Source organism: Amblyomma americanum, chromosome 1 (assembly GCF_052857255.1).
Source record: "Amblyomma americanum isolate KBUSLIRL-KWMA chromosome 1, ASM5285725v1, whole genome shotgun sequence".
Classification (NCBI taxonomy): Eukaryota; Metazoa; Arthropoda; class Arachnida; order Ixodida; family Ixodidae; genus Amblyomma; species Amblyomma americanum.
In genome coordinates this window covers 30,540,427-30,560,559 of record NC_135497.1, presented here as the reverse complement: position 1 = coordinate 30,560,559, position 20,133 = coordinate 30,540,427, and the positions used below count along the sequence as shown (strand labels likewise).

Below are 20,133 nucleotides of genomic sequence, written 5' to 3'. Positions count from 1 at the left end.
TTCATGCTGATCTGTCATCCGTCTAAGTTAAAGGGCAACCACACTACTTTTTTAGAATTTCGTTGAAATTTAGGGATTCAAATCTATATAGACTGCAGGCAAAGCATGCTAAGTTATTTGGCGCTAGCAATCAAAATGGCAACGTAATCGATGATTAAAGCTCAAGGTTTTTCCTCACAGCACCAGCCAAGTTCTGCGAAGCTCGGAATGACGTCGCGGATTTTAAGATTTGTTATTTCTGCTGCATTCACTCAGAGCTTGCCGTGCATCATCAGATGCTGCCAAGCAACGCTGTAAACGCTTTGCTTTTGGACGTGTTCTTTTTTTCCTTCAAAGCAAGCGTTTCTACTTCGAAAATGTACCAGCAACTTAGATGTCATCGTGTGCCCCCACCCGGTGCTGTTTGTTTTAATCGGTGGTTATGTCACTATGCCAAATGCTAGCCCAAAAAGACTTGGTGTGCTTTGCCTGCAAGTTTCGCACATTTGTCCCACTTAAGCTTGTCGAAATCTAAAACTGCAATTGACCTTTAGTGTACTTACTAGTACAAATGATTCAAATTTAAGCCACTTTCTTGATCATCTTTAGTTTTGGTGAGCTTTCCTGTAATATGCATTTCCTCAGAAACAACTCCACATTTTCTAGTCATCATTTCGTGCTCTTATTTTCACAGCTCTCCGGAAGTCAGGAGTGAAGACTTCAAAACCGGGAGCCTTGAGTGAAGAAAACAAACAGTATTCAATAAAAAATGTTCAAAAATGTATTTTTCCTTGCCATTTCAAGTTTATTGTGTATGCACGAAGCAATAGTATGATGCTGTATACCTCTCCCAGGTTTACAACCATTGTGCAGTTGTGAAAGAACGTGTTGAAATTTCTTCTGAAAAACTGAGAACTGCTTATAATGTTGGTTTTGTTGATTGGATCTGGCATAGTGTAAATGATATCTTTCACAACACAGTGCCATTGTCCTGCAAAGAACCTTATCCTGATGATCGATAAGGTTTTGGTGGAGTATTCGGGGTGCATGCATCATTATTCTGTGGGCGGCAACGATCAATCTAGACATCTGGAGGGCATCGAGAAGACGGAAAGCAGATGTCAGTAGGACATTGAAAGGAAGCTTGAAGTGTGTCCTGACGATGTTGACAGGATATCCTCTCGTCATCTCTGAGGGTGCCCCTCTGACATTCTGTGGATGTCTATCCTTATCAAACCGAGTGTCCAGAGGATGTCCATATGACATCATATGGACATTCATGGACGTCATGTGGACATCTGATATCTTCAGGTCAATATCATGTGGATGTCCAAAAGATATCACTTGGTTGGCTGGGGTGAAGGGAGGTCTGTGGGTAGGATCCCGTACCTGGGAAGAGTTCCGAGCTCGGAGAAACGCCGGCAGCACAGCTGATGGCATGCAACTAAGAATAAATAACAATGTATAAATCAGTAACAAAAAAAAACCCATCGACAATGGCAACGACTTGAATGCGGGCCGCACAAGCGAGGGATATAGCAAAAAGCTAGAAATCCTAAATAAGTGCGCAGTTGCATCCCCGACAGCTCGCAGTGCTCAGGAGAGGAAGCATCGACGCTTGCAGCTCACGAGATACATAAGATTGATCTAACTTTGACATAACACTGCCTCAAATCCTGTTCCATTAGGGAACAGATACCTATATGCGTTTACTGCTGTATGCACTCTGTGAAAATGCTCCGAAGGCAGGCGCTGCACTACACAGACAAGACACTGAATGCAAAACAATAAAACACGCTTATCTACGGTCACCTGTAAAGAAAGTGTTGCATCGCGGAATGCGGCAGCGTTCTGTGCAGAAACAGCATCCACGCAAACCATTAACCTCCCAGGAACCACCGAAACACTGCCGTGGAAGTCGCCATGTTGGATTGAAACGATTGAGGTTGGATTCGGTTGGATGAAATTTTCAGATGCTTTGCTGACGCACAAACCTCACGCACGAGCAGCAGCTCACGAAATCATATCGGTAGTTTATGTAGTCCAACTTTTTGTTTAAAACTTTACTCTTGTTGTTTTGCCGTGTTATTGCAAACAGTGTTTCAGCATATCACCATCACCATATGTATGCCGTCTGCTCGATATGGTCAATATATGGTGTTTCTGCTCTTCGGTGAATTCGTGCTCTTAAAGTAAGAACAGTAGTGAACATTCTTCACTGCATGCTTATCTTCAGGTAGGTAGCGAGACCCCGCGCACACCATCGCGAATCTCTATCCAATGCCTCCTGAAGAATATGCCTGAAGCGTCTCTTCGATTTCAATGTGCCCCAAGATCGCCCCATCAATTGCTCAGACTGGCCGCTTGGCGGCGCTAAAAGATGACCCTCAATTTCGGTTTCACTGGCTGTGAGACTTTGATGTGCGGCTCCCGATCATGTGCTGTTTCATACTTTTTGAAGGTTTTGAGGAACAAGTTTTGTTTTTTTAATGACAAAAACATGTTTTTGAAGGTCTCAGTGTGCCGCAAATGATTAAAGAATCTGAGCTGACTTTCACTTAATACTGAGAAAGGATCATCAGTTTCGATTTCGAAATCTGAAAGCGTGCTCTGCACGCCGTTCTATCATGCCGTTAGGGCCTTTTGTCTGCTGCATAATCAGTAACTTTTCGACGGTTTACAACAAAAAAAAATATGTTCGAAACATCCATATTGCAACAAGCCCTTGAAGTGGTTAAAATGCTGCAAAATAAGTATTTACACTGTATGATGCATGGTTGTATATTGTACTGCTGCAAGTGGCAAGATATAAATGACTACTTCAGACAAACAAAAAGGGAAATTAATTCTTGAGATAGAATAAGAACAGGGCGAAGTCCGGAATTATCTGAGCTCTAAACTGTAGCCAGGTGACCCGTGGGAAAGGAGGACTGCATGGCGCTCAATGGATGGAAGCCGGAGACGTCGCGGTAACCTGCCTGGGGAGTCGTTGGCCCGCAGGGGGCACATCCCTCATATTTAATGTTCTTAAAACTTTGCGAAGCACGCGTTTGTTACAATCTTGCTGCGGGGCATTGCGAGAGATATTTCGATCGGGTGAAGCAGACCTTGGAAGGCCTAGCCTGCCCTGTTTCTGGTCATTTTTCCGACGAGCTTTCGCCGAACGGTACCTCCTTGAATAACGTTGACAAATTTCAAATAAACCCATGCCCCTCTTCTTGATTCTTTCCGCAAGAAACACAGCTCACTAGATTGCTGTGTGATGCACACGCGCACAGTGACTTTGGGAGTAACACAGCAGGCCTGACTGACCGTATTTCTCCAAACGTCAAGCACGTGCGTTTATGAAATGACAACTGGAACAAGGGGAGTATCAGACATGGCGAACGACTTGAGAATATTAAAAAAAAACTGCTCTAGAAGGCACAGATAGGTGCGCACTTACAAGAAAAAAATGGCATGCATCAGAGCGATGAAGGCGGCGGACATCGTTTCTTACTGCAGTTTCAAGAATTTTCGGAAAAGAGGTTTCTTGTACATCTTCGCAACTGCGTTCTTGTCTGTTATGTCTAGTGCATGGTTGCTTAGCAACGGTTTGATGAACTTCTTGCAGATAATACGCAGTAGTGCTTCCCTGTGGCCTCTATCCTGGTTCTCACAGGTCAGGACAGGCAAACCCGCGATTTTATTCACACTAATTCTAGAGCAAGCATGTGTCCAGTGGCCTTTGAAGATGCGTTTGGTCTCTGAGCATAATATCGACGAAGTTCTTGAGGCCATGTAACACTATTCGGAGCACTGACGTCGGGCAAAAGTGTCCATCCCTGCCTTGGTGGGCAATCAAACTGTCTACAGTAGCATTTCCTTAGCTGGAAATACAAGCTACAAACTGCAGAACAATTTGAGGTTGTGCTTGGCTGCCAGTTGTTTCCTCTAATCACCTTGAGCAGTATTTCCCGGAGCTCTAAGTCGCCAGGAATATCATGGAACGAAACGCCAGTCTTCTTGTTTTGCTGACTGGACATGCAAAACGGAACGCAACAAATGCAGTATCGCTCGCTACTCCCTCCAGAAACTGCAGCATTGACGCGTCGCTTGTCAAACGGTAACACTAAACACACCACACAAATAATATAAAAAACAGCGCACCAGAAGGCATACTTTTTGCTGCAACGGCAGTCACAAGAAAATTCTGTGCTGCCTGCTTGTCGTCTGCTAGAGGGTCATCTGACAGCGCCGTCATACGGCGGACGCGTGCTCTACGGCGGGCAGAAAACCCCTGACGCTTCAGGCATGTTCTTCAGGAGGCATTGCTCACCCATGCATGCGCGCAAACAGAATATTCACCGCTAGGATTTGAAGAAATGTCATATTTGCATCGTTCTTTACTAGGTTTCCAAATAATAAGACAGGACTAATGCACAGGGAGGCAGTGAGAGGAGAGAAATCATTTGTGAAAAGCAGACGATGATGATGATGACAAGCAAACAGGTCAATTGAGCGCCCTCAACGGCCGAAAAGTTAACGAAAGTTGGAGCACGCAGTCCCTTAGGACCCCGCCATGTGTGCAGGTTTCTAGTTCATGTCTTGTTTGTCATGATCATCATCATCGTCTGCTTTTCACAAATGATTTCTCTCCTCTCACTGTCTCCCTGTGCATTAGTCCTATGTTATTATTTGAAAACCTAGTAATGAACGAGGTAAATATGACATTTCTTGAAATCCTGGCGGTGAATATTCTGTTTCCGCGCATGCATGCGTGAGGCTTTCTGGCATCCTGCTAAGGAAATGGATGAATCATGATTACTCAAAACGTAGGCAAATGACAAAACTATTACATTCTTGAAGTAAAATAATCGACACCATCTTGCTCAACAGGTTAATTCTAGCGCCACGACGCCCGTAGCTGCACTTCCCTAGCGGAAAAAGGTATGAACTATGGAAGGTGCGCGCTGGAGCAGTGCCAAGTGTGCAGGTCTCTAGTTCAGTAGGTCTTTGGCAGAAAAACCTCTGACGTTTCAGGCATGTTCTTCAGGAGGCAGGGGATGGAGGACGGGAACACCGTGTCTATTTCCGTTGTATTCAGTGGTAGAGGTTATGAAAGCGGCACACACTGTCTTTGAAAGGCGCGTCGGTACATACGTCCTGGCTAACTTGCTCGACGACAAACCGCGACGCCAAGTCCACACAAAGACGCCGCCATACAGGACCTCATAAGCGTCTGTGAGCGTAAACTGGTTGACTAGGGCTTGTATTCAAGCCTGGCCTGCCCCTGCCGGGGCCCTGCACATCAGTGACCGCATCGAGCGCGCAGTTGAAATCGCCCATCACAACGTTACGTCGTCCAAGAAAATACACATCTATATCTTTAAAGATAAGAAACACTCCCATACTGCTTATCGAAACCAGGTTGCCAATAGAATCGCCTTCCAAGTCAAGCAGTCACGCAGTAAAAACAGGCAATGTACACCGGATGTTTGGAGCCTTTACTCAAAATTTTTCCGAGCCAATTCGTCAGAAAAACCTCATATTATTCAACGCGTCACTGATCGCATCAAAAGTCACCTTTCTTTAATGCAAAAGCCCGCAAGCGCGGACGAGTGCACTAGAAAACTAGAAATGCCTGCTAGAGTGCCGAGAAAGTGTGTGCTCTCTGCCGAATCGCCACACACTCAACCAAGGTAGCCAGCACGTTGTCGCGAGCTTTAGATGGCCACACCTAGCGGGCACGCGTTTGTGTATCGCTCGTTACCATAGTAACCGTGACACCAAGCGGTAAGAATTTTACTCGGGCCACCCCCGAAAGTTGACCTTCGCCGATTTGGAGAAAAATCGATCTCCGAACATAACTGGCCGCGCCCGAAACGATGGCAACCTCCAAATTTGGACCTAGTCATTTCCAAAAATTTGGCCCGGGCGGCCCTCAAACTTATGTCCTTGGACGACTTGGGCCAAAATTGATGTCAAACCATAATTGAGCTTGCAAGACACGATGGCAACCTCCAAATTTCGACATAGTCATTTCCAAAAATTTGGCCCGTCCTACCCCCGAAATTTGACCTTCGCCGAAGTGGACCAAAATCGTTGTCCAGCCATAATGGGGCATTCTGGGCAGGGCGGAAAATTGAAAATTGGTTTTTAAGGAAAGGAAATGGCACAGTCTCTGTCTCACGAATTTCCGGATAAAGGAAGGGATAAAGGAGGGTGTGAAATAAAAAACGAAGAAAGAGGTGCCGTATTATTTCGGAGCCCTTCTTTCACTCCCTCCTTTATCCCTTCCCTTAGGGCGTGCATCTGGTGTTGGCCGATATGTGAGACAGATACCGCGCCATTTCCTTTCCCCAAAAACTAATTTCCAATTTTCCGTTGCGAATAATAATAATAATAATAATAATAATAATTGGTTTTTGGGGAAAGGAAATGGCACAATATCTGTCTCATATAACGTTGGACACCTGGACCGTGCTGAACCGCGCCGTAAGGGAAGGGATAAAGGAGGGACTGAAATACGAAAGGAAGAAAGAGGTGCCATTGTGGAGGTCTCCGGAATAATTTCGACCACCTGGGGATCTTTAACGTGCACTGACATTAAAGATAAGAAAATTGGTTTTTGAGGAAAGCAAATGGAGCAGCAACTGTATCGCACTTCGGCGGACACACCAACCGCGCCTTAAGGGAAGAGGTAAGCAGTCTGGGAAGGCATACAAATGACTGTGCATACGTCGTCGGTTCGTGCCGTAAGGGAAGAGATAAAGGGGGGAGTGGAAGAAGAAAGGAAGAGGTGCCGTAGTGGAGGGCTCCGGAATAATTTCGACCACCTGAGGATCTTTAGCGTGCACTGACATCGCAGAGTACACGGGCGCCTTAGCGTTTTGCCTCCATAAAAACGCAGCCGCCGCGGTCTGGTTGGAACCCGGGAACTCCTGATGAGTACTTGAGTGCCCTAACCACCGAGCCACCGCGGCGGGTCGCGAAATTTGAACATTGGTTTATATATATATATATATATATATATATATATATATATATATATATATATATATATATATATATATATATATATATATATATGTTACGAACGTAGGTTGCGTTGGCTCCGCAGAATAAAGATTTAAGAGAAGTGGGCACTTCTACAAAGACACTTTTATTTATCAACGTTTCGACCGCGGTGCGGTCTTCTTCAGGACTGTAGTGGTCTCGCGTCAGATGGACGTTTTAAGTTTGTGAGCTCAAGAGGAGGGAGAAAGGAGTGTAACACGCAAATAGCAACAACGGTTCAAAAAACTGAAAAAAAGAAAATAAAGATGGGGGTGCGGGGAGCAGACCGGGACAATATTGGGGGAGGAAGCAAAAAAATAGAAATAAAATAAAAAAGGGGGGAAAACTAGTATAGTAAGGAAGGGTGGGGTACAAAAGGAGATGGCGAAACGAGAGAAAGGGAGAGGAAGACGGTGCGGGGGACATGGGCAGCACGGAAACTAAACACAAACAAAATGCACAAACACAAAGGGCGCCGCTGCAGCGGCGCCCTTTGTGTTTGTGCATTTTGTTTGTGTTTAGTTTCCGTGCTGCCCATGTCCCCCGCACCGTCTTCCTCTCCCTTTCTCTCGTTTCGCCATCTCCTTTTGTACCCCACCCTTCCTTACTATACTAGTTTTCCCCCCTTTTTTATTTTATTTCTATTTTTTTGCTTCCTCCCCCAATATTGTCCCGGTCTGCTCCCCGCACCCCCATCTTTATTTTCTTTTTTTCAGTTTTTTGAACCGTTGTTGCTATTTGCGTGTTACACTCCTTTCTCCCTCCTCTTGAGCTCACAAACTTAAAACGTCCATCTGACGCGAGACCACTACAGTCCTGAAGAAGACCGCACCGCGGTCGAAACGTTGATAAATAAAAGTGTCTTTGTAGAAGTGCCCACTTCTCTTAAATCTATATATATATATATATATATATATATATATATATATATATATATATATATATATATATATATATATATATACGTACATACATACATACTGTGAATACATGTCAATGGCCCTGTTGTTGATGTACACTGTGTGATGACAAGCGGTAATACACAAGATTTACGACCTGCTTACACGAACTAGGGCGGCCGGAAAACGACCCTTAAGGGCGGTTCACATGCAAGCGAATTGGCGAACAGAGCGAACAGCGGCGCGGCGCTGCGAAGCGGTTCGCGAGCTTTCGTTTCACATGCATCGCCGCTCCGCGTTTCCCACCGCTGCGAAAACCAATGTTGCGGGCAAAAGATATGCGCCTGCAACTGGTTTTGGTGGCCTGCAAACACAAAAAAAGCGTTATATAAAAGCATTATTTTGTCATATATTTTCATAGTTTATTTAAATAAATATCATTATTGCGTTTTAAGCATTAAACAGCGCTTTATACAATTTATTTCCTAAACAAAAGTTCGTACGTGCGGCGTACAAACTCGCGTGGCAACGCCGGGCCAGTCTAGCCACCCTTGCCGGGCGGTCATTGGTTGAGATGCGGTGCTGCCGCGTCGCCGCCGCGAAAATTTCCAACTTGCCCGAACCTCGCCGCTCCAGCCGCTGGGGCTTTCTCCGCCGCTTGAGAGAGGGTGTACTCGCCGCCGCGGCGGAGTTCGCGAGCGGTTCGCTTGCATGTGAAACAGGCATTGCATGCCCGTCCGAAGCGGACAAGGAAGGGAAGGATGACGAACTCTTACTCCAATGAAAAACTCTTCCGAGAGGCATGCCCGTCCGAAGCGGACAAGGAAGGGAAGGATGACGAAATCTTACTCCAATGAAAAACTCTTCCGAGAGGAAGCTTAAGAGCTCCCCACGAAGGCACCCCGGTGGCGGGGTTCTGACACAGAAGCCTCACAGCGATCACGCCAGAGCGCAAAAGCACCAGCAACTATCACCAGACGCGAAAATTGCCCGCGAGGACGACTCCCAACCTGGAAATCCGGCATATTATTCAAAGATGCGACAAAAAGCTGAGGGGCGAGTGGTAGAAATTATTCCAGAGGAGGCCCTACGTAACTCCTTTCTTTCTTCTTTCACTTCCATTCCTCCCTTGCCTTTAGACGCGGTTGAGACTTTCACTGAGAAGTGAGCGAGAAGTGAGGAATTTACTGCGCCATTTCCATATCTGTCAAAAGCGCCAATTTGCTCTGCCTGACCTTATCGCTCCTTTGTCTCATCCCCTCCCCCGCTAACTTTACGGGGCGCGCATGTGAAAGAACCCCAGGTGTTCGAAATGTACCAAAACCTTCCATTGCGGCCCTCTTTAACGCAATGGCTTTAACGAGCTGGTGTCACAGAACAGCAATCGTCGGCGGCGTTGTTACGCGAATATCGTGGTTGCTCGACAGTCATCAAGTCACATCCATATGACCTCGCGCAGAAATTCCAAACAACCGGCAACGCTCACATGAAACCTGACTTCATGACTGGAGTTAAAGTGATTACAACATGACATGTTATGAGAATTAAAGGTTGCTGCATGTCTGAAATGGTTTAACTTAGTAAAGTAAAGATTTGACTTATTTATTTATTTATTTATTCATTTATTTATTCAAGTTACTCACAGGCTCCTTTACATTGGAGCATTGTGTGAGTGGGGCAGTACATAGAAGTTAGAGAACAGCGCAAAAAAAAACACAAAAAAAGGACAGAAGAAAAACTTTATACAATAGTTAGCAAGAGGCACTCAGAAGAATACAAATAAAGTAATACAACACACAATAATTACGTGTTTCAAAATGTGGCAACATGGAAATGGAACACGATTTGACAGAGAGGCTAAAAAGTGCACAAGTTAGTTCACACTAAGCAGCAATAAAACATTTTTCCCAAGAATACACAGAACTGAGGCAACTAGGCGAAGATTGCGGTTATTTTATCACGAAATGTAGCAGGATTTCTGGTATTAGTAGCATCGTCAGGAAGGCTGTTCCAATAGTTTATGGCACGTTGGAGAGCAGACATGTCGAATGCTTATTATGTGAAGAGTCTTAGGCTGATAATAATAATTGGTTTTTAGGGAAAGGAAATGGCACAGTATGTCTCATATATCATTGGACACCTGAACCGCACCGTAATGGAAGGGATAAAGGAGGGAGTGAAAGAAGAAAGGAAGAAAGAGGTGCCATAGTGGAGGGCTCCGGAATATTTTCGACCACCTGGGGATCTTTAACGTGCACTGACATTGCACAGCATACGGGCGCCTTAGCGTTTTGCCTCTATAAAAAACATGCAGCCGCCGCGGTCGAGTTCGAACCCGGGAACTCCCGATCAGAAAATTGAAAATTGGGTTTTGGGGGAACCCGCCGCGGTGGCTCAGTGGTTAGAGCACTCGACTACTAATCCGGAGTTTTTTTCTTCAGCGCTTCAATGGGCGCCTGCTCTGTTGTCCCAAACGGGGTTGTCTCCTGAACGCAGTGGCCGAAAATGTTCACCAGGTGAGCACAGGACCTCAGGGAAGCAGCGGTGAATCCATTGTTTTATTAGTAAATCTTCTGTTACATTGACGGAATGATGTGAATATTCCATTTTGAAACGTTTAATGCAGGTTTACGCATTTGTTAACAACTTCATATTATGGAGTGACCTATAGTCTATAACGTTGTACTACAAACGGCGAGCACATGACTGAAATAGGATGCTTAGTTAGAAAAGTATATTCGATAGTGAAATGTTGCGTGTTGTTTAATGAAGCGTTGGGCGTTTATGAACTGCATATTGCCATGTGGCCCTGAAGCAAAAAACTCGTTGACGCTGTGCTAGCGGATTGAAGTACGTTGAAGTTCGCCGTTTTCTCCCACCGAAGGACGTGCTCCCGAGCTCTCTCTTGCCGGGTCCCTGTCATGTCACCAACACCGTGACAATATTCAGGAAAGTCGTGCAGGCACGTGTGTGGGAGCTATTTTTCGTCAAGCTGTATGACGCACCTGAACTTTCGTAGAGATCAACACTTCAAACAGATGTAGAACCTTTTTAATTTCTATAATTTCTTACACACCACATGTCCAATAGGAAAAAACTTATAGCTGTGACTTGTTATCATTAACTATTAAAAGGTGCGACAAAAAGCCGTGTGGGCGATTGGTAGAAATTATTCCATAGCTGTCCCCCACGGCACTCCTTTCTGTCTTCTTTTCTTTCGATTCCTTTCCTCTCTTTCGACGCGGTTGAGATGTCCACCGTGAAGCGAGGTAGTTGCTGCGCCATTTCCTTTCCTGAAAAAGCTCTAATTTGCTCTGCCGCCTTACCCTGCCGCCCCCTCGTCTCAACCCCTCCGCCGCTAACCTTACCGGGCGTACATGGGAAAGAATGCCAGCCCCCGGATGAAATATCGCCAATGCGGCTCCGATTTTATGGAGGCGGAATGGAAAGATACGCCAATGTGCTCTGCGATGTCAGAGCCACATTAAAATCCCGGAATTCCTCCGGTAGAATGTAATCCCTAGTACTCCACTATGCCACCGCTTTCTCTCGTTCTTCTTTCCCTGACTCCTTCATCCCATTCCTGACAGCACGGTTTATGTGGCATCTCAGATTGAACGGTGTTTCACTTACTATTACTCTCCACCCCTCACTCCTTGTGTTGGCTGTGCCTCTAGTGCTCACGGAACTACCACTGATGTGGAGGCAACGGCGCTCGCTCATGCAACGTACAACATTGACTCAGCTTCTCAACGAGGATATCGGTGCAATGAAGTTTTCGAGCAGACAGCAGCGCCTTAAGACATACCCTGAGTACCAAAAGAAGCAACTTTGAGTCGGCCGCAGAGGGGTGTTGCGACGCCGCTGTTCATTGCATAGCTCGAGACACGAGCGTCCTTGCTGAAAGGATGCTGCATCCTGTCACCTACAGCTGGGAGCCGGTGTGCGCCACAAATAGGCCTTCGGGGGGCGTGACACAGCGGGAGCAGGTGCGTGATAGAGAACGATTGACCTCATGGCAGGCGTCTGGTTAGTGGGACCGTAGCCAGGTACCTGACGTAACACAGCGTCGAGTCTGTCGACCAGCGGCGGCGCATCGGGAACAGGTTGTTCTTGTGCAGACTGGCGCACTTCGTCGTTGATAAATTTTGCCAGCAATGCAAGAGGCACAACTTGGGGCAGACGGAATCGTGGGAGTTCCTCCCGAACAAGGGACCGAATAAGTTCGGGCAAGTCGCCTAGGTGCAAAGCTGGTGACATCTTGATTGTAGCGCAGGGGGCCTGTTGTTGGAGAGTCGTCTACGTGGTGGTCGTTTCCGTGAGGAATTCAGAAACCGTGCACGATGGGCTGCGCATGGGGCCCGCGAAGAGCTCCTGCTTATCTCATCCACGCACAAGGTTGCGAAGGTGCTTCTCCGTCATTTGGGGTCGTTGCGCTAGAAAATATGAGCCATGTCTTCAAAGTACAAGCGAGAACTTTTGCTTGTACGCTGGATCCTATAGTGAAGCGCAGCTTCAGCTATCTCCCGGTGATCGGCGTTGGGGAAGGTGACCAGGTCATCAAGCGTAATGTAAACGTTATTGAGCTTACACTCGTCACTCCAGCCGCTGCAGCGGGCAACCCGTTCAAAGGTCTGCAGCAATGTTCAGCGTCTTCAAACACGTCGCCGTGAAAAGATGGTGGTGTTCGAGGCGGGTTGAAGAGGACAGTGCCTGGAGCTGTGGTATCGGTGGCCAAGTCAGTTGGACTCAACGGCCAAGACTGCGTCGTCCTTGCGGGGGTGGGAAGGGGCCCAAATACAGGATATTCTCCGCGGAGGCGGCGCCTGGGTCGCTGATCCGCGTTGAATGCTGGAAGGTGTGCGAAGGTGGGCAAGCGTACACAGCACTACTCCACCAGAACGTAATTACGTACAAAAAAGTATGAATCACCTAAAACCGATAAAACTGTGGAGCACCCCAGAGGTCGTTGTTGTTGTTATTGTTACCTTAAGGAATAAGTGGCGCGTACCCACTGCAGGGGATTGGCCAAGACACAGGCGGCGAATGAAAGATGCTCAAAAACGTTAAACGAAAGAATTGCGGATTGTGAGATTAAACTTAAGGACAAATCGGTTCCTCACAGATAGGTGACTGAAAATGTGAACAGGTTTATGGTTTATAGGGGTTAAAAATTTACTTGAAAAGAATTCCGCCTCCATCGAATTCGACCGCCGAGGCCGGGATCGAACCCGTGTCTTTTGGTTCAGCAGCCGAGCGCAATAACCACTGAGACCACAGCGGCTTGAAAATCTGAAAAAAAAATGTGAATGAGCGGTCTTGGGCGTTTGATTACGAATTTGTTTCATGAGCAGCCAGAGGTTAACATTCAGAAAGATTTCAGGATTGGAAAGGTCACAGCGCAAGAGCGGGAGGCAAACTTCTGCCTATACTAATGAAGGCATCAATATTCTACACCTGCCTCCTATCACTCGGAATTTCCCGCAGCCCTTAAGGTCTGCTTTATTTCAAAAATTTAAAGGATGTCAACAGGTTTTCATGTGCTATGATTACGTTTTAGGCTATTGGCGCACCGAAGTGCATGGCTGGAGATCAATTACGACCTTCTTATGTTCTTTAACATGCACAAGTCTCAAGTACACGAACGTTTCGCAATTTTCCTCCAGCAAATTGCGGCCACTGTGGCCGGGTTTGAACCCGTGCCCGGCAGCAGAACGCCACTGAGTCAACGTTTTCTTTTAATACAAGAATGCATTAAAAGTCAACAGCTTCGTCTCGCCATGTCAGCGAATTATTTGTCCGCCCATCTGTCCGTACCACTAGAGAACTCTCGAAAATAAAACATACACGAATTAGTCGCACCCACCACAGGAAGCGTATAGGCTATCTCCGCAATGCACCTGCGCTCGTATTTTTCTTGCAAAACTCCGTTGTCTGCGATGAGCGTAGAAAAGGGGTGGCTTCATAGCAGAAAAACAAAAACAAAAACATAAAACGGACCTAAGAGACACAAGGTGGATGGTGGATAAACCACGAAAAAGTCAAGTTTGCCGCATCGATTGAAAGCAGAAAAAGGTGTCAAGAAAAAAAAGAAAGAAAAATGACAAAGAATGCTTATCGACTTCTTTGTTCCATCTATTGCACCATCTTGCCTATGTAACGAAAATAAGTTATGTGAGGCAACATTTCATGCAAAACCCTTCCTTTTAGCACTTCCTACTTCGAGGTTTGGGGAAGATAGGAACGCTAAAACAGTACCTTAATACAAAAGATATCGCGGAGCAGAACGTTTTAGGTTATGTTAAGACTCGCAAAACGTTTCCCTTTGTTTTATTACCGCATCTTCACATGCGAAAGCAGTACCGCTGTTATCGGCATGGTGCTGCGAAATAAGGCTCAGAATACTTCGACCAATGACGAATACCTGCCTACTACACGCACAGAACACACGCGCCGTATGGAGGCCTACCCAACGCGAAGCTTGATCGTGACATCGACGTCGAGGAGGTCCGCGCGGCCCTGCACGACCTGAACAGCCGGTTGGCAGCTGGCCCGGACCCCGTAACGAACAAGGCGCTCAAGAACCTCGACGACGGCTCGATTGAGAACCTCGCAAAATACTTCAACAAGTGCTGGAAAGCGGCCGCGCTACCAAAGCAGTGGAAGACAGCCAAGACTATCCTGATACCCAAGCCGGGGAAGCCACCGGACACGGACAACCTCCGGCCCATCTCGCTCACGTCCTGCGTGGGCAAGGTGCTGGAGCACGTCCTGCTCAACAGGTGGCAAGACTACCTGGAACGAGAAGGGCTGTACCCGGCCACGATGATCGGCTTCAGACAGCACCTAAGCACGCAGGACGCGATGCTGCAACTCTAATACCAAATCATAGACAATGGCGGCAGCGCCCGCGACAAGGCAATCCTGGGGCTCGACCTAAAGAGCGCCTTCGATAATGTGAAACACTCGGCGATTCTCTCCCAAGTCTCTAAGCTCAACATGGGCGAAAGATCCTACAACTACATCAAGGACTTCCTCACGGACAGGACCGCCGAGCTACGAGCAGGCGACCTACAAACGCAAGAGAAGAAGCTGGGGAGCACCGGCACATCGCAGGGATCGGTCATTTCGCAGATGCTGTTCAACCTGGTAATAATCGGAGTGGCCGAGAAGCTCGCGGACATCGAAGACGTCAGGCACACCATCTACGCGGACGATATCACACTGTGGGTGACCGGCGGCAGCGACGCCTACATCGAGGACGCGCTGCAAGCCGCCGTCGACGCGATAGAAGACTAGCTGGAAGGCACCAGACTGAGATGTTCGCCGAGCAAATCGGAGCTCCTCATACTGCCACCTACCAACAATGGCAGAGGCAAGACCAGACAACGCGAATGCGAAAAAATCAGAATCGTAACCAAATCCGGCAACGTGATCCCTGATGTCAGCAAAATCAGGATCCTAGGCATGGTCATCGAAAAGCACGGAAGAAACGGCGAAACCATCGCCCGTCTCACGGCAAAAGCGGCCAACGCTATGCGACTCCTCAAAAGAGTCACTTCCCGGAAGGCTGGCATGAGAGAGGAGAGCCTAATCAGGCTCGTCCAATCCTTCATCATCAGTCACGTCGCGTATGTTGCAGCCTACCACAGATGGGTGCAACATGAACGCAACAAAATCAATGTAATCATCAGAAGAGCGTACAAGATGGCGCTGGGCCTGTTCGAGTCCACGAGCACGACCCGCCTCTTACAACTCGGTATGCACAACACGCTCGAAGAAATAGTCGAAGCGCAACAGACCTCTCAACTGGAGCGGCTGTCCACGACCAAAGCCGGTAGGAAGATACTGGACGACCTGGGAATAGGAGACTCGAACGAGGCGGACATGAAGCTCCCCGTCCTCGAAGAGGTCCGACGCCAGACCAGAATCGACCCCATACCCAAGAACATGAACTGCGAGTTTAACAAGGGAAGATCAGCGGCGAGGGCCAAGGCTCTCATCGACCTGCACGCCAACGACGAGCACGCGCGGTACGTGGACGCGGCCGAATACCAACGGAACGCCTTCGGAGCGGTCGTCATAGAGGCGTCGACAGGCGCCACGAGGTCGGCAGCGAGCGTGAGAAGCGCCGGAGCGGTACAAGCGGAGGAGGTGGCCATCGCCCTGGCCATCGCCGACGCAGACTGCTACACGGTGCTGAGTGACTCGAGACAGGCGATGCGAAACTTCGCCAAAGGCCACGTCTGCAGGGAGGCCGAGCGCGTACTACGAGCGACCAAACTGCAAGACATAAGAGTAAGAATAAAGTGGTTTCCGGCGCACGCGGACGACGCGTCGGATCGCAGTGAGAACCACAATGAGACGGCACACGCAGCGGCGCGAGCACTAACCAACCGCGCCCCGGCAACACACCGTCCGACGTGGTTCGGAGCCAAGGACCGCATGACGGACTACAGCGAAATCACGAAGGCCTACCGCCTGGCTCGCAGGACTCTTCCACCCCCGCACCCGAGGCTGAGTCGAGCGGAGGCGGTACTACTGAGACAGCTCCAGACCGGATCGCTACCGAGCCCGGGACTGATGCATCGCATGTACCCCGAGACCTACCCGACCGGTACGTGTAGAGCCTGCCGGAGGGAGACGGCAGATCACACGCAAATCTTGTGGGACTGCATCAAAATTCCAAAGGAAGCAAGATCAAGAACAATCCCGCCGCGGCTGAAGGCAGCCGCGAAGAGCAACGACCAAGACCAACAGCTATGGGCCGTCCAGCAGGTCCTCGGGGCGCTCGAAAGGCAGGGACCCAGCGAGCCGGCAACGGCGAGCGGAGACCCGCGCCGAGTAACAGCAACCTCGTAGACGACGTAGGCCCTCGTCGGGGCGCGCGAGCGCCCAACTGCAGGCACAAATAAGGTTTGCTCGAATCCGATCCAATCGACCATCTGGCTTCTTTGACGTGCGCCAAGGTGTGAGTACAACAATAAATTTGAATGTTTAACGGCCAAAGGAAAGGCGCACAAATTCTCGCACTCTGAATGGATGCCTGAAACAAGTCGTGAGAAAAGGGATTATAATAAATAGCTCGGAAGAAAGGAAAGGCGCATTAACTGTCTAACTCAAGTTGAACATCTTAACCGCGCCATGAGGAGGGAATGGAGGATTTAGCGTAAGAAGAGAGACACACACCGCTGCGGGGGGCCTGCAATTCCCGGCGGTGTATCACACCGCATACAAACGCCTGTAATGGCAATACTTCGAATGAATGTTTCATGCCAAAAGTACTAAAGCGCATTTATATCACAAACACCGAGGCGAATGTATGGCACCTTTTCTTACTTTTTCGTGTTACTTTCTTAAAGCAATAATTTGAATTTGTGTTGGCACAAGATTATCAAATCTTCAGAAGAAAGCGCAACCCTCATTTGTGAACATAATTATGAAAGCAGGTTGAAACTATTAGTCGTCAGAGATACTGAAATATGCCTCACTACGAAAGCTAACCCCACTGGCAAAAACACCAAACACAGCAACGGCCGCAGGAGCTGAGGTGATTTTGAATATTGCTGTTTGTTTACTGTGTGTGTTGGAGTATAAGTGCGGATTTATCTTTCTTGAACGTTCATAAATCAGCCTAATTAAGTCATTTTATTTTCAGAGTAATTTGCATTTCTGCAATGTAGGGGCCTGTAGCAACAAAATGCTATAAGCTCAGACATTTTGGAGTTAAGATAATTGGGTGGAGCACATGTGGCAGGTTCTCTGAGATCATGAATGGCAGTTTACCACAAACCCTCAAGAGATAAGTATACAGCAGCTGTATCTTACCTGTACTCACCTACGGGGCAGAAACGTGGAGGCTAACGAAAAAGGTTCAACTCAGGTTAAGGACAACGCAGCGAGCTATGGAAAGAAAAATGATGGGTGAATAAAATGAGGGAATAGAAGGGAACGAGGCTGCTCACACAGCCGCCCGAACGTCTCTCCCCCGGAGTTCCAATGAATTCCCAGACTCTGTCGGGACTTCTGTACCGATTCCCCTTACTGCATTTGCGGACATTACAGCATATCTGCGCCTCAGTAGGCAGACGTTACCAGAGCCCGCCAAGGGCCTGGGTAAATTTAGGAACGACCACCTCAGAGGGCAGCAAACGGGGTCGTTTCTAAGCCCCGCGATTCTAAAACACATATATCCAACTTTTTCTGGGTACTGTAGATTTTGTGAGATATGGAAGACGCATATCAAATGATAAGGGCCTGCCATAAAAATCCGCAAAAAAGAAAGTAAATCATCCAACGAGAGAGGGTTGGGAGGCGAGCATGTCCGGCTGCTTGGAACTGCAGTTCGAGAGTGCTCTGGTTCAAAGAGCGCGGGCAGGGGCCACCGCTAACGGTGTCCCGGACTGAGGGCCACCACCCAGGCAAGAGAGCGGTGAAACTTTCCACTCTCCTGTAAAACCCGCCCCAGTGCATACAATAAAGTTTTACCACCACCATCACCAATACGCTGCCGGCTGTGAGAATCCGATGGCGTCCGTGTCTTTTGCCGAGGAAAGCACACGTGCATCTGCTTTATTAACTGTTCATACTTGGATACAGCTTTCCATTGATATCCAGTTGAAGCTAGGAGCGCGAGACGCCGCCTTTCACAAAAGCGCTCTTTACACGCGATCGCGAGCCACAGACACCGGCCTGTTACCTGTCGGCACGCGTTACCAACTTCCATTACACAGTCACAGAAAGCTGTCCCCGAGTTTCAGTACCTGTCCCCCCTCCCCTCAGAGAATCGACTTGGTAGGGTCCAAACCTCTCGCAAGCCACCCCCCTCAGAGAATCGTGTTGGTAGCGTCCAAGCCTCTCCCACGCCATTGCCCACGTGTGGAAGCGTAATTTTCAACTCTTTCTCGCGGGCGACGCGTTTCGGTGTTAAGCAGTTCGACTAGCGTTCCCCTGGAAATCAGACATTCACCGCATGCGCTGCAATGCTTCACGACTGGCGCGACAAAGGAGCCGGTGCTGTCGGTGAACAGTGACGACGAGAAGTCAGCGTTAGGGCTAATCATGGCTTATAAGTATTATTTTGTGGAGGACGAGGTGGTGTAGTGTGTCGTGAAGTTCCGCTTCGTCTGTGGATTTCCTGCCATTTTTGCTGTTCGACATGAACACAGAAGAAGCATTAGAGCGCAAGCCTCCGGACTTAACAGAAGAAACATTCCGCGCACCCTCAGAGCAATTGACTCAAGGCCCATCCTCCTACGGCACCTGCGCGCCCTGGCGTGCTGCCGCAGAGGTACAGCGAGAGATCGTCGGCATCTCGGGAAAGCTGAGCACACCCCTCTGTGCTGTGCAGCAGCTGCCCAGAGCCGTCCTACACGAGGAGCTCCAGGACCATCTCGTCGTGTACACCGACGGCTCAGTGGCCCTATGACAGCTGCTCCCTTGCAGCGGCGGCTACCATCCCCGCCCTGCGACTGCACAGCCAGCAACACGTAACCTTCCTGGGCTCCTCCACCACGGCGGAGGTGGTGGGGATCCGGCTCGGGCTGGACCTGCTGCTCACACTCGACCCTCCGCCATCAATGAGTGCTTTGCTGTGCGACTCCTGCGCAGCCCTCAACCGCCTGCAATCTAACGGCCACGGTACCCCACTAGTGCGGGAAATTCGCTCGTGCATCAGCGCCTCGCGCAGAGAGGATGCGCCGTGCGTGCACAGTGGTTGCCCGGTCTCTGCAACATCGCCGGCAACGAAGAAGCTGGCGACCTCGCGACCGGTGCACATCAACTACCAGCCAGCGATATGCCCCTTGCGCTGGAGGACGTACGTGCGGCCATCCACGACCATCTCCGAATGCAGCACCCCGACCCACGCATCGCAGGAGGTTAGCTCCTCGACAGTATCACCGGCTGTCGCGCACTTACGCGGTCGCAACGTGCAATGATCCTCCGCGAGCGCATTGGCTGCGTGTGGACCGGGGAACGACGGGAGCGTCACGGAATCGCGGCGAGTGATGTGTGTGACGGATGCCGTGCGGTGGAAACACGAACACCTGCTCCTTCACTGCGGCGCGTTCGCCGATGCTCGTCGCGATATGCTTGCGGCCTATAGGGCACTGGGCATACTACCAGACTCCCTCAAGACGCTATTGTGGCCGCAGGGCAGCGCGCGCACTCGTGAGCGAACCTTGGTAAGCCTCTGTGGATTCCTCGAACATACGGC

The 20,133-nt window shown here is 48.8% G+C and overlaps 1 pseudogene; it reads left to right on the top strand.

The window, feature by feature from the left end:
• Positions 1-14,780: 14,780 nt before the first annotated feature.
• LOC144131921 (uncharacterized) lies at positions 14,781-16,791 on the top strand (annotated as a pseudogene).
• The last annotated feature ends 3,342 nt before the right edge of the window (positions 16,792-20,133 follow it).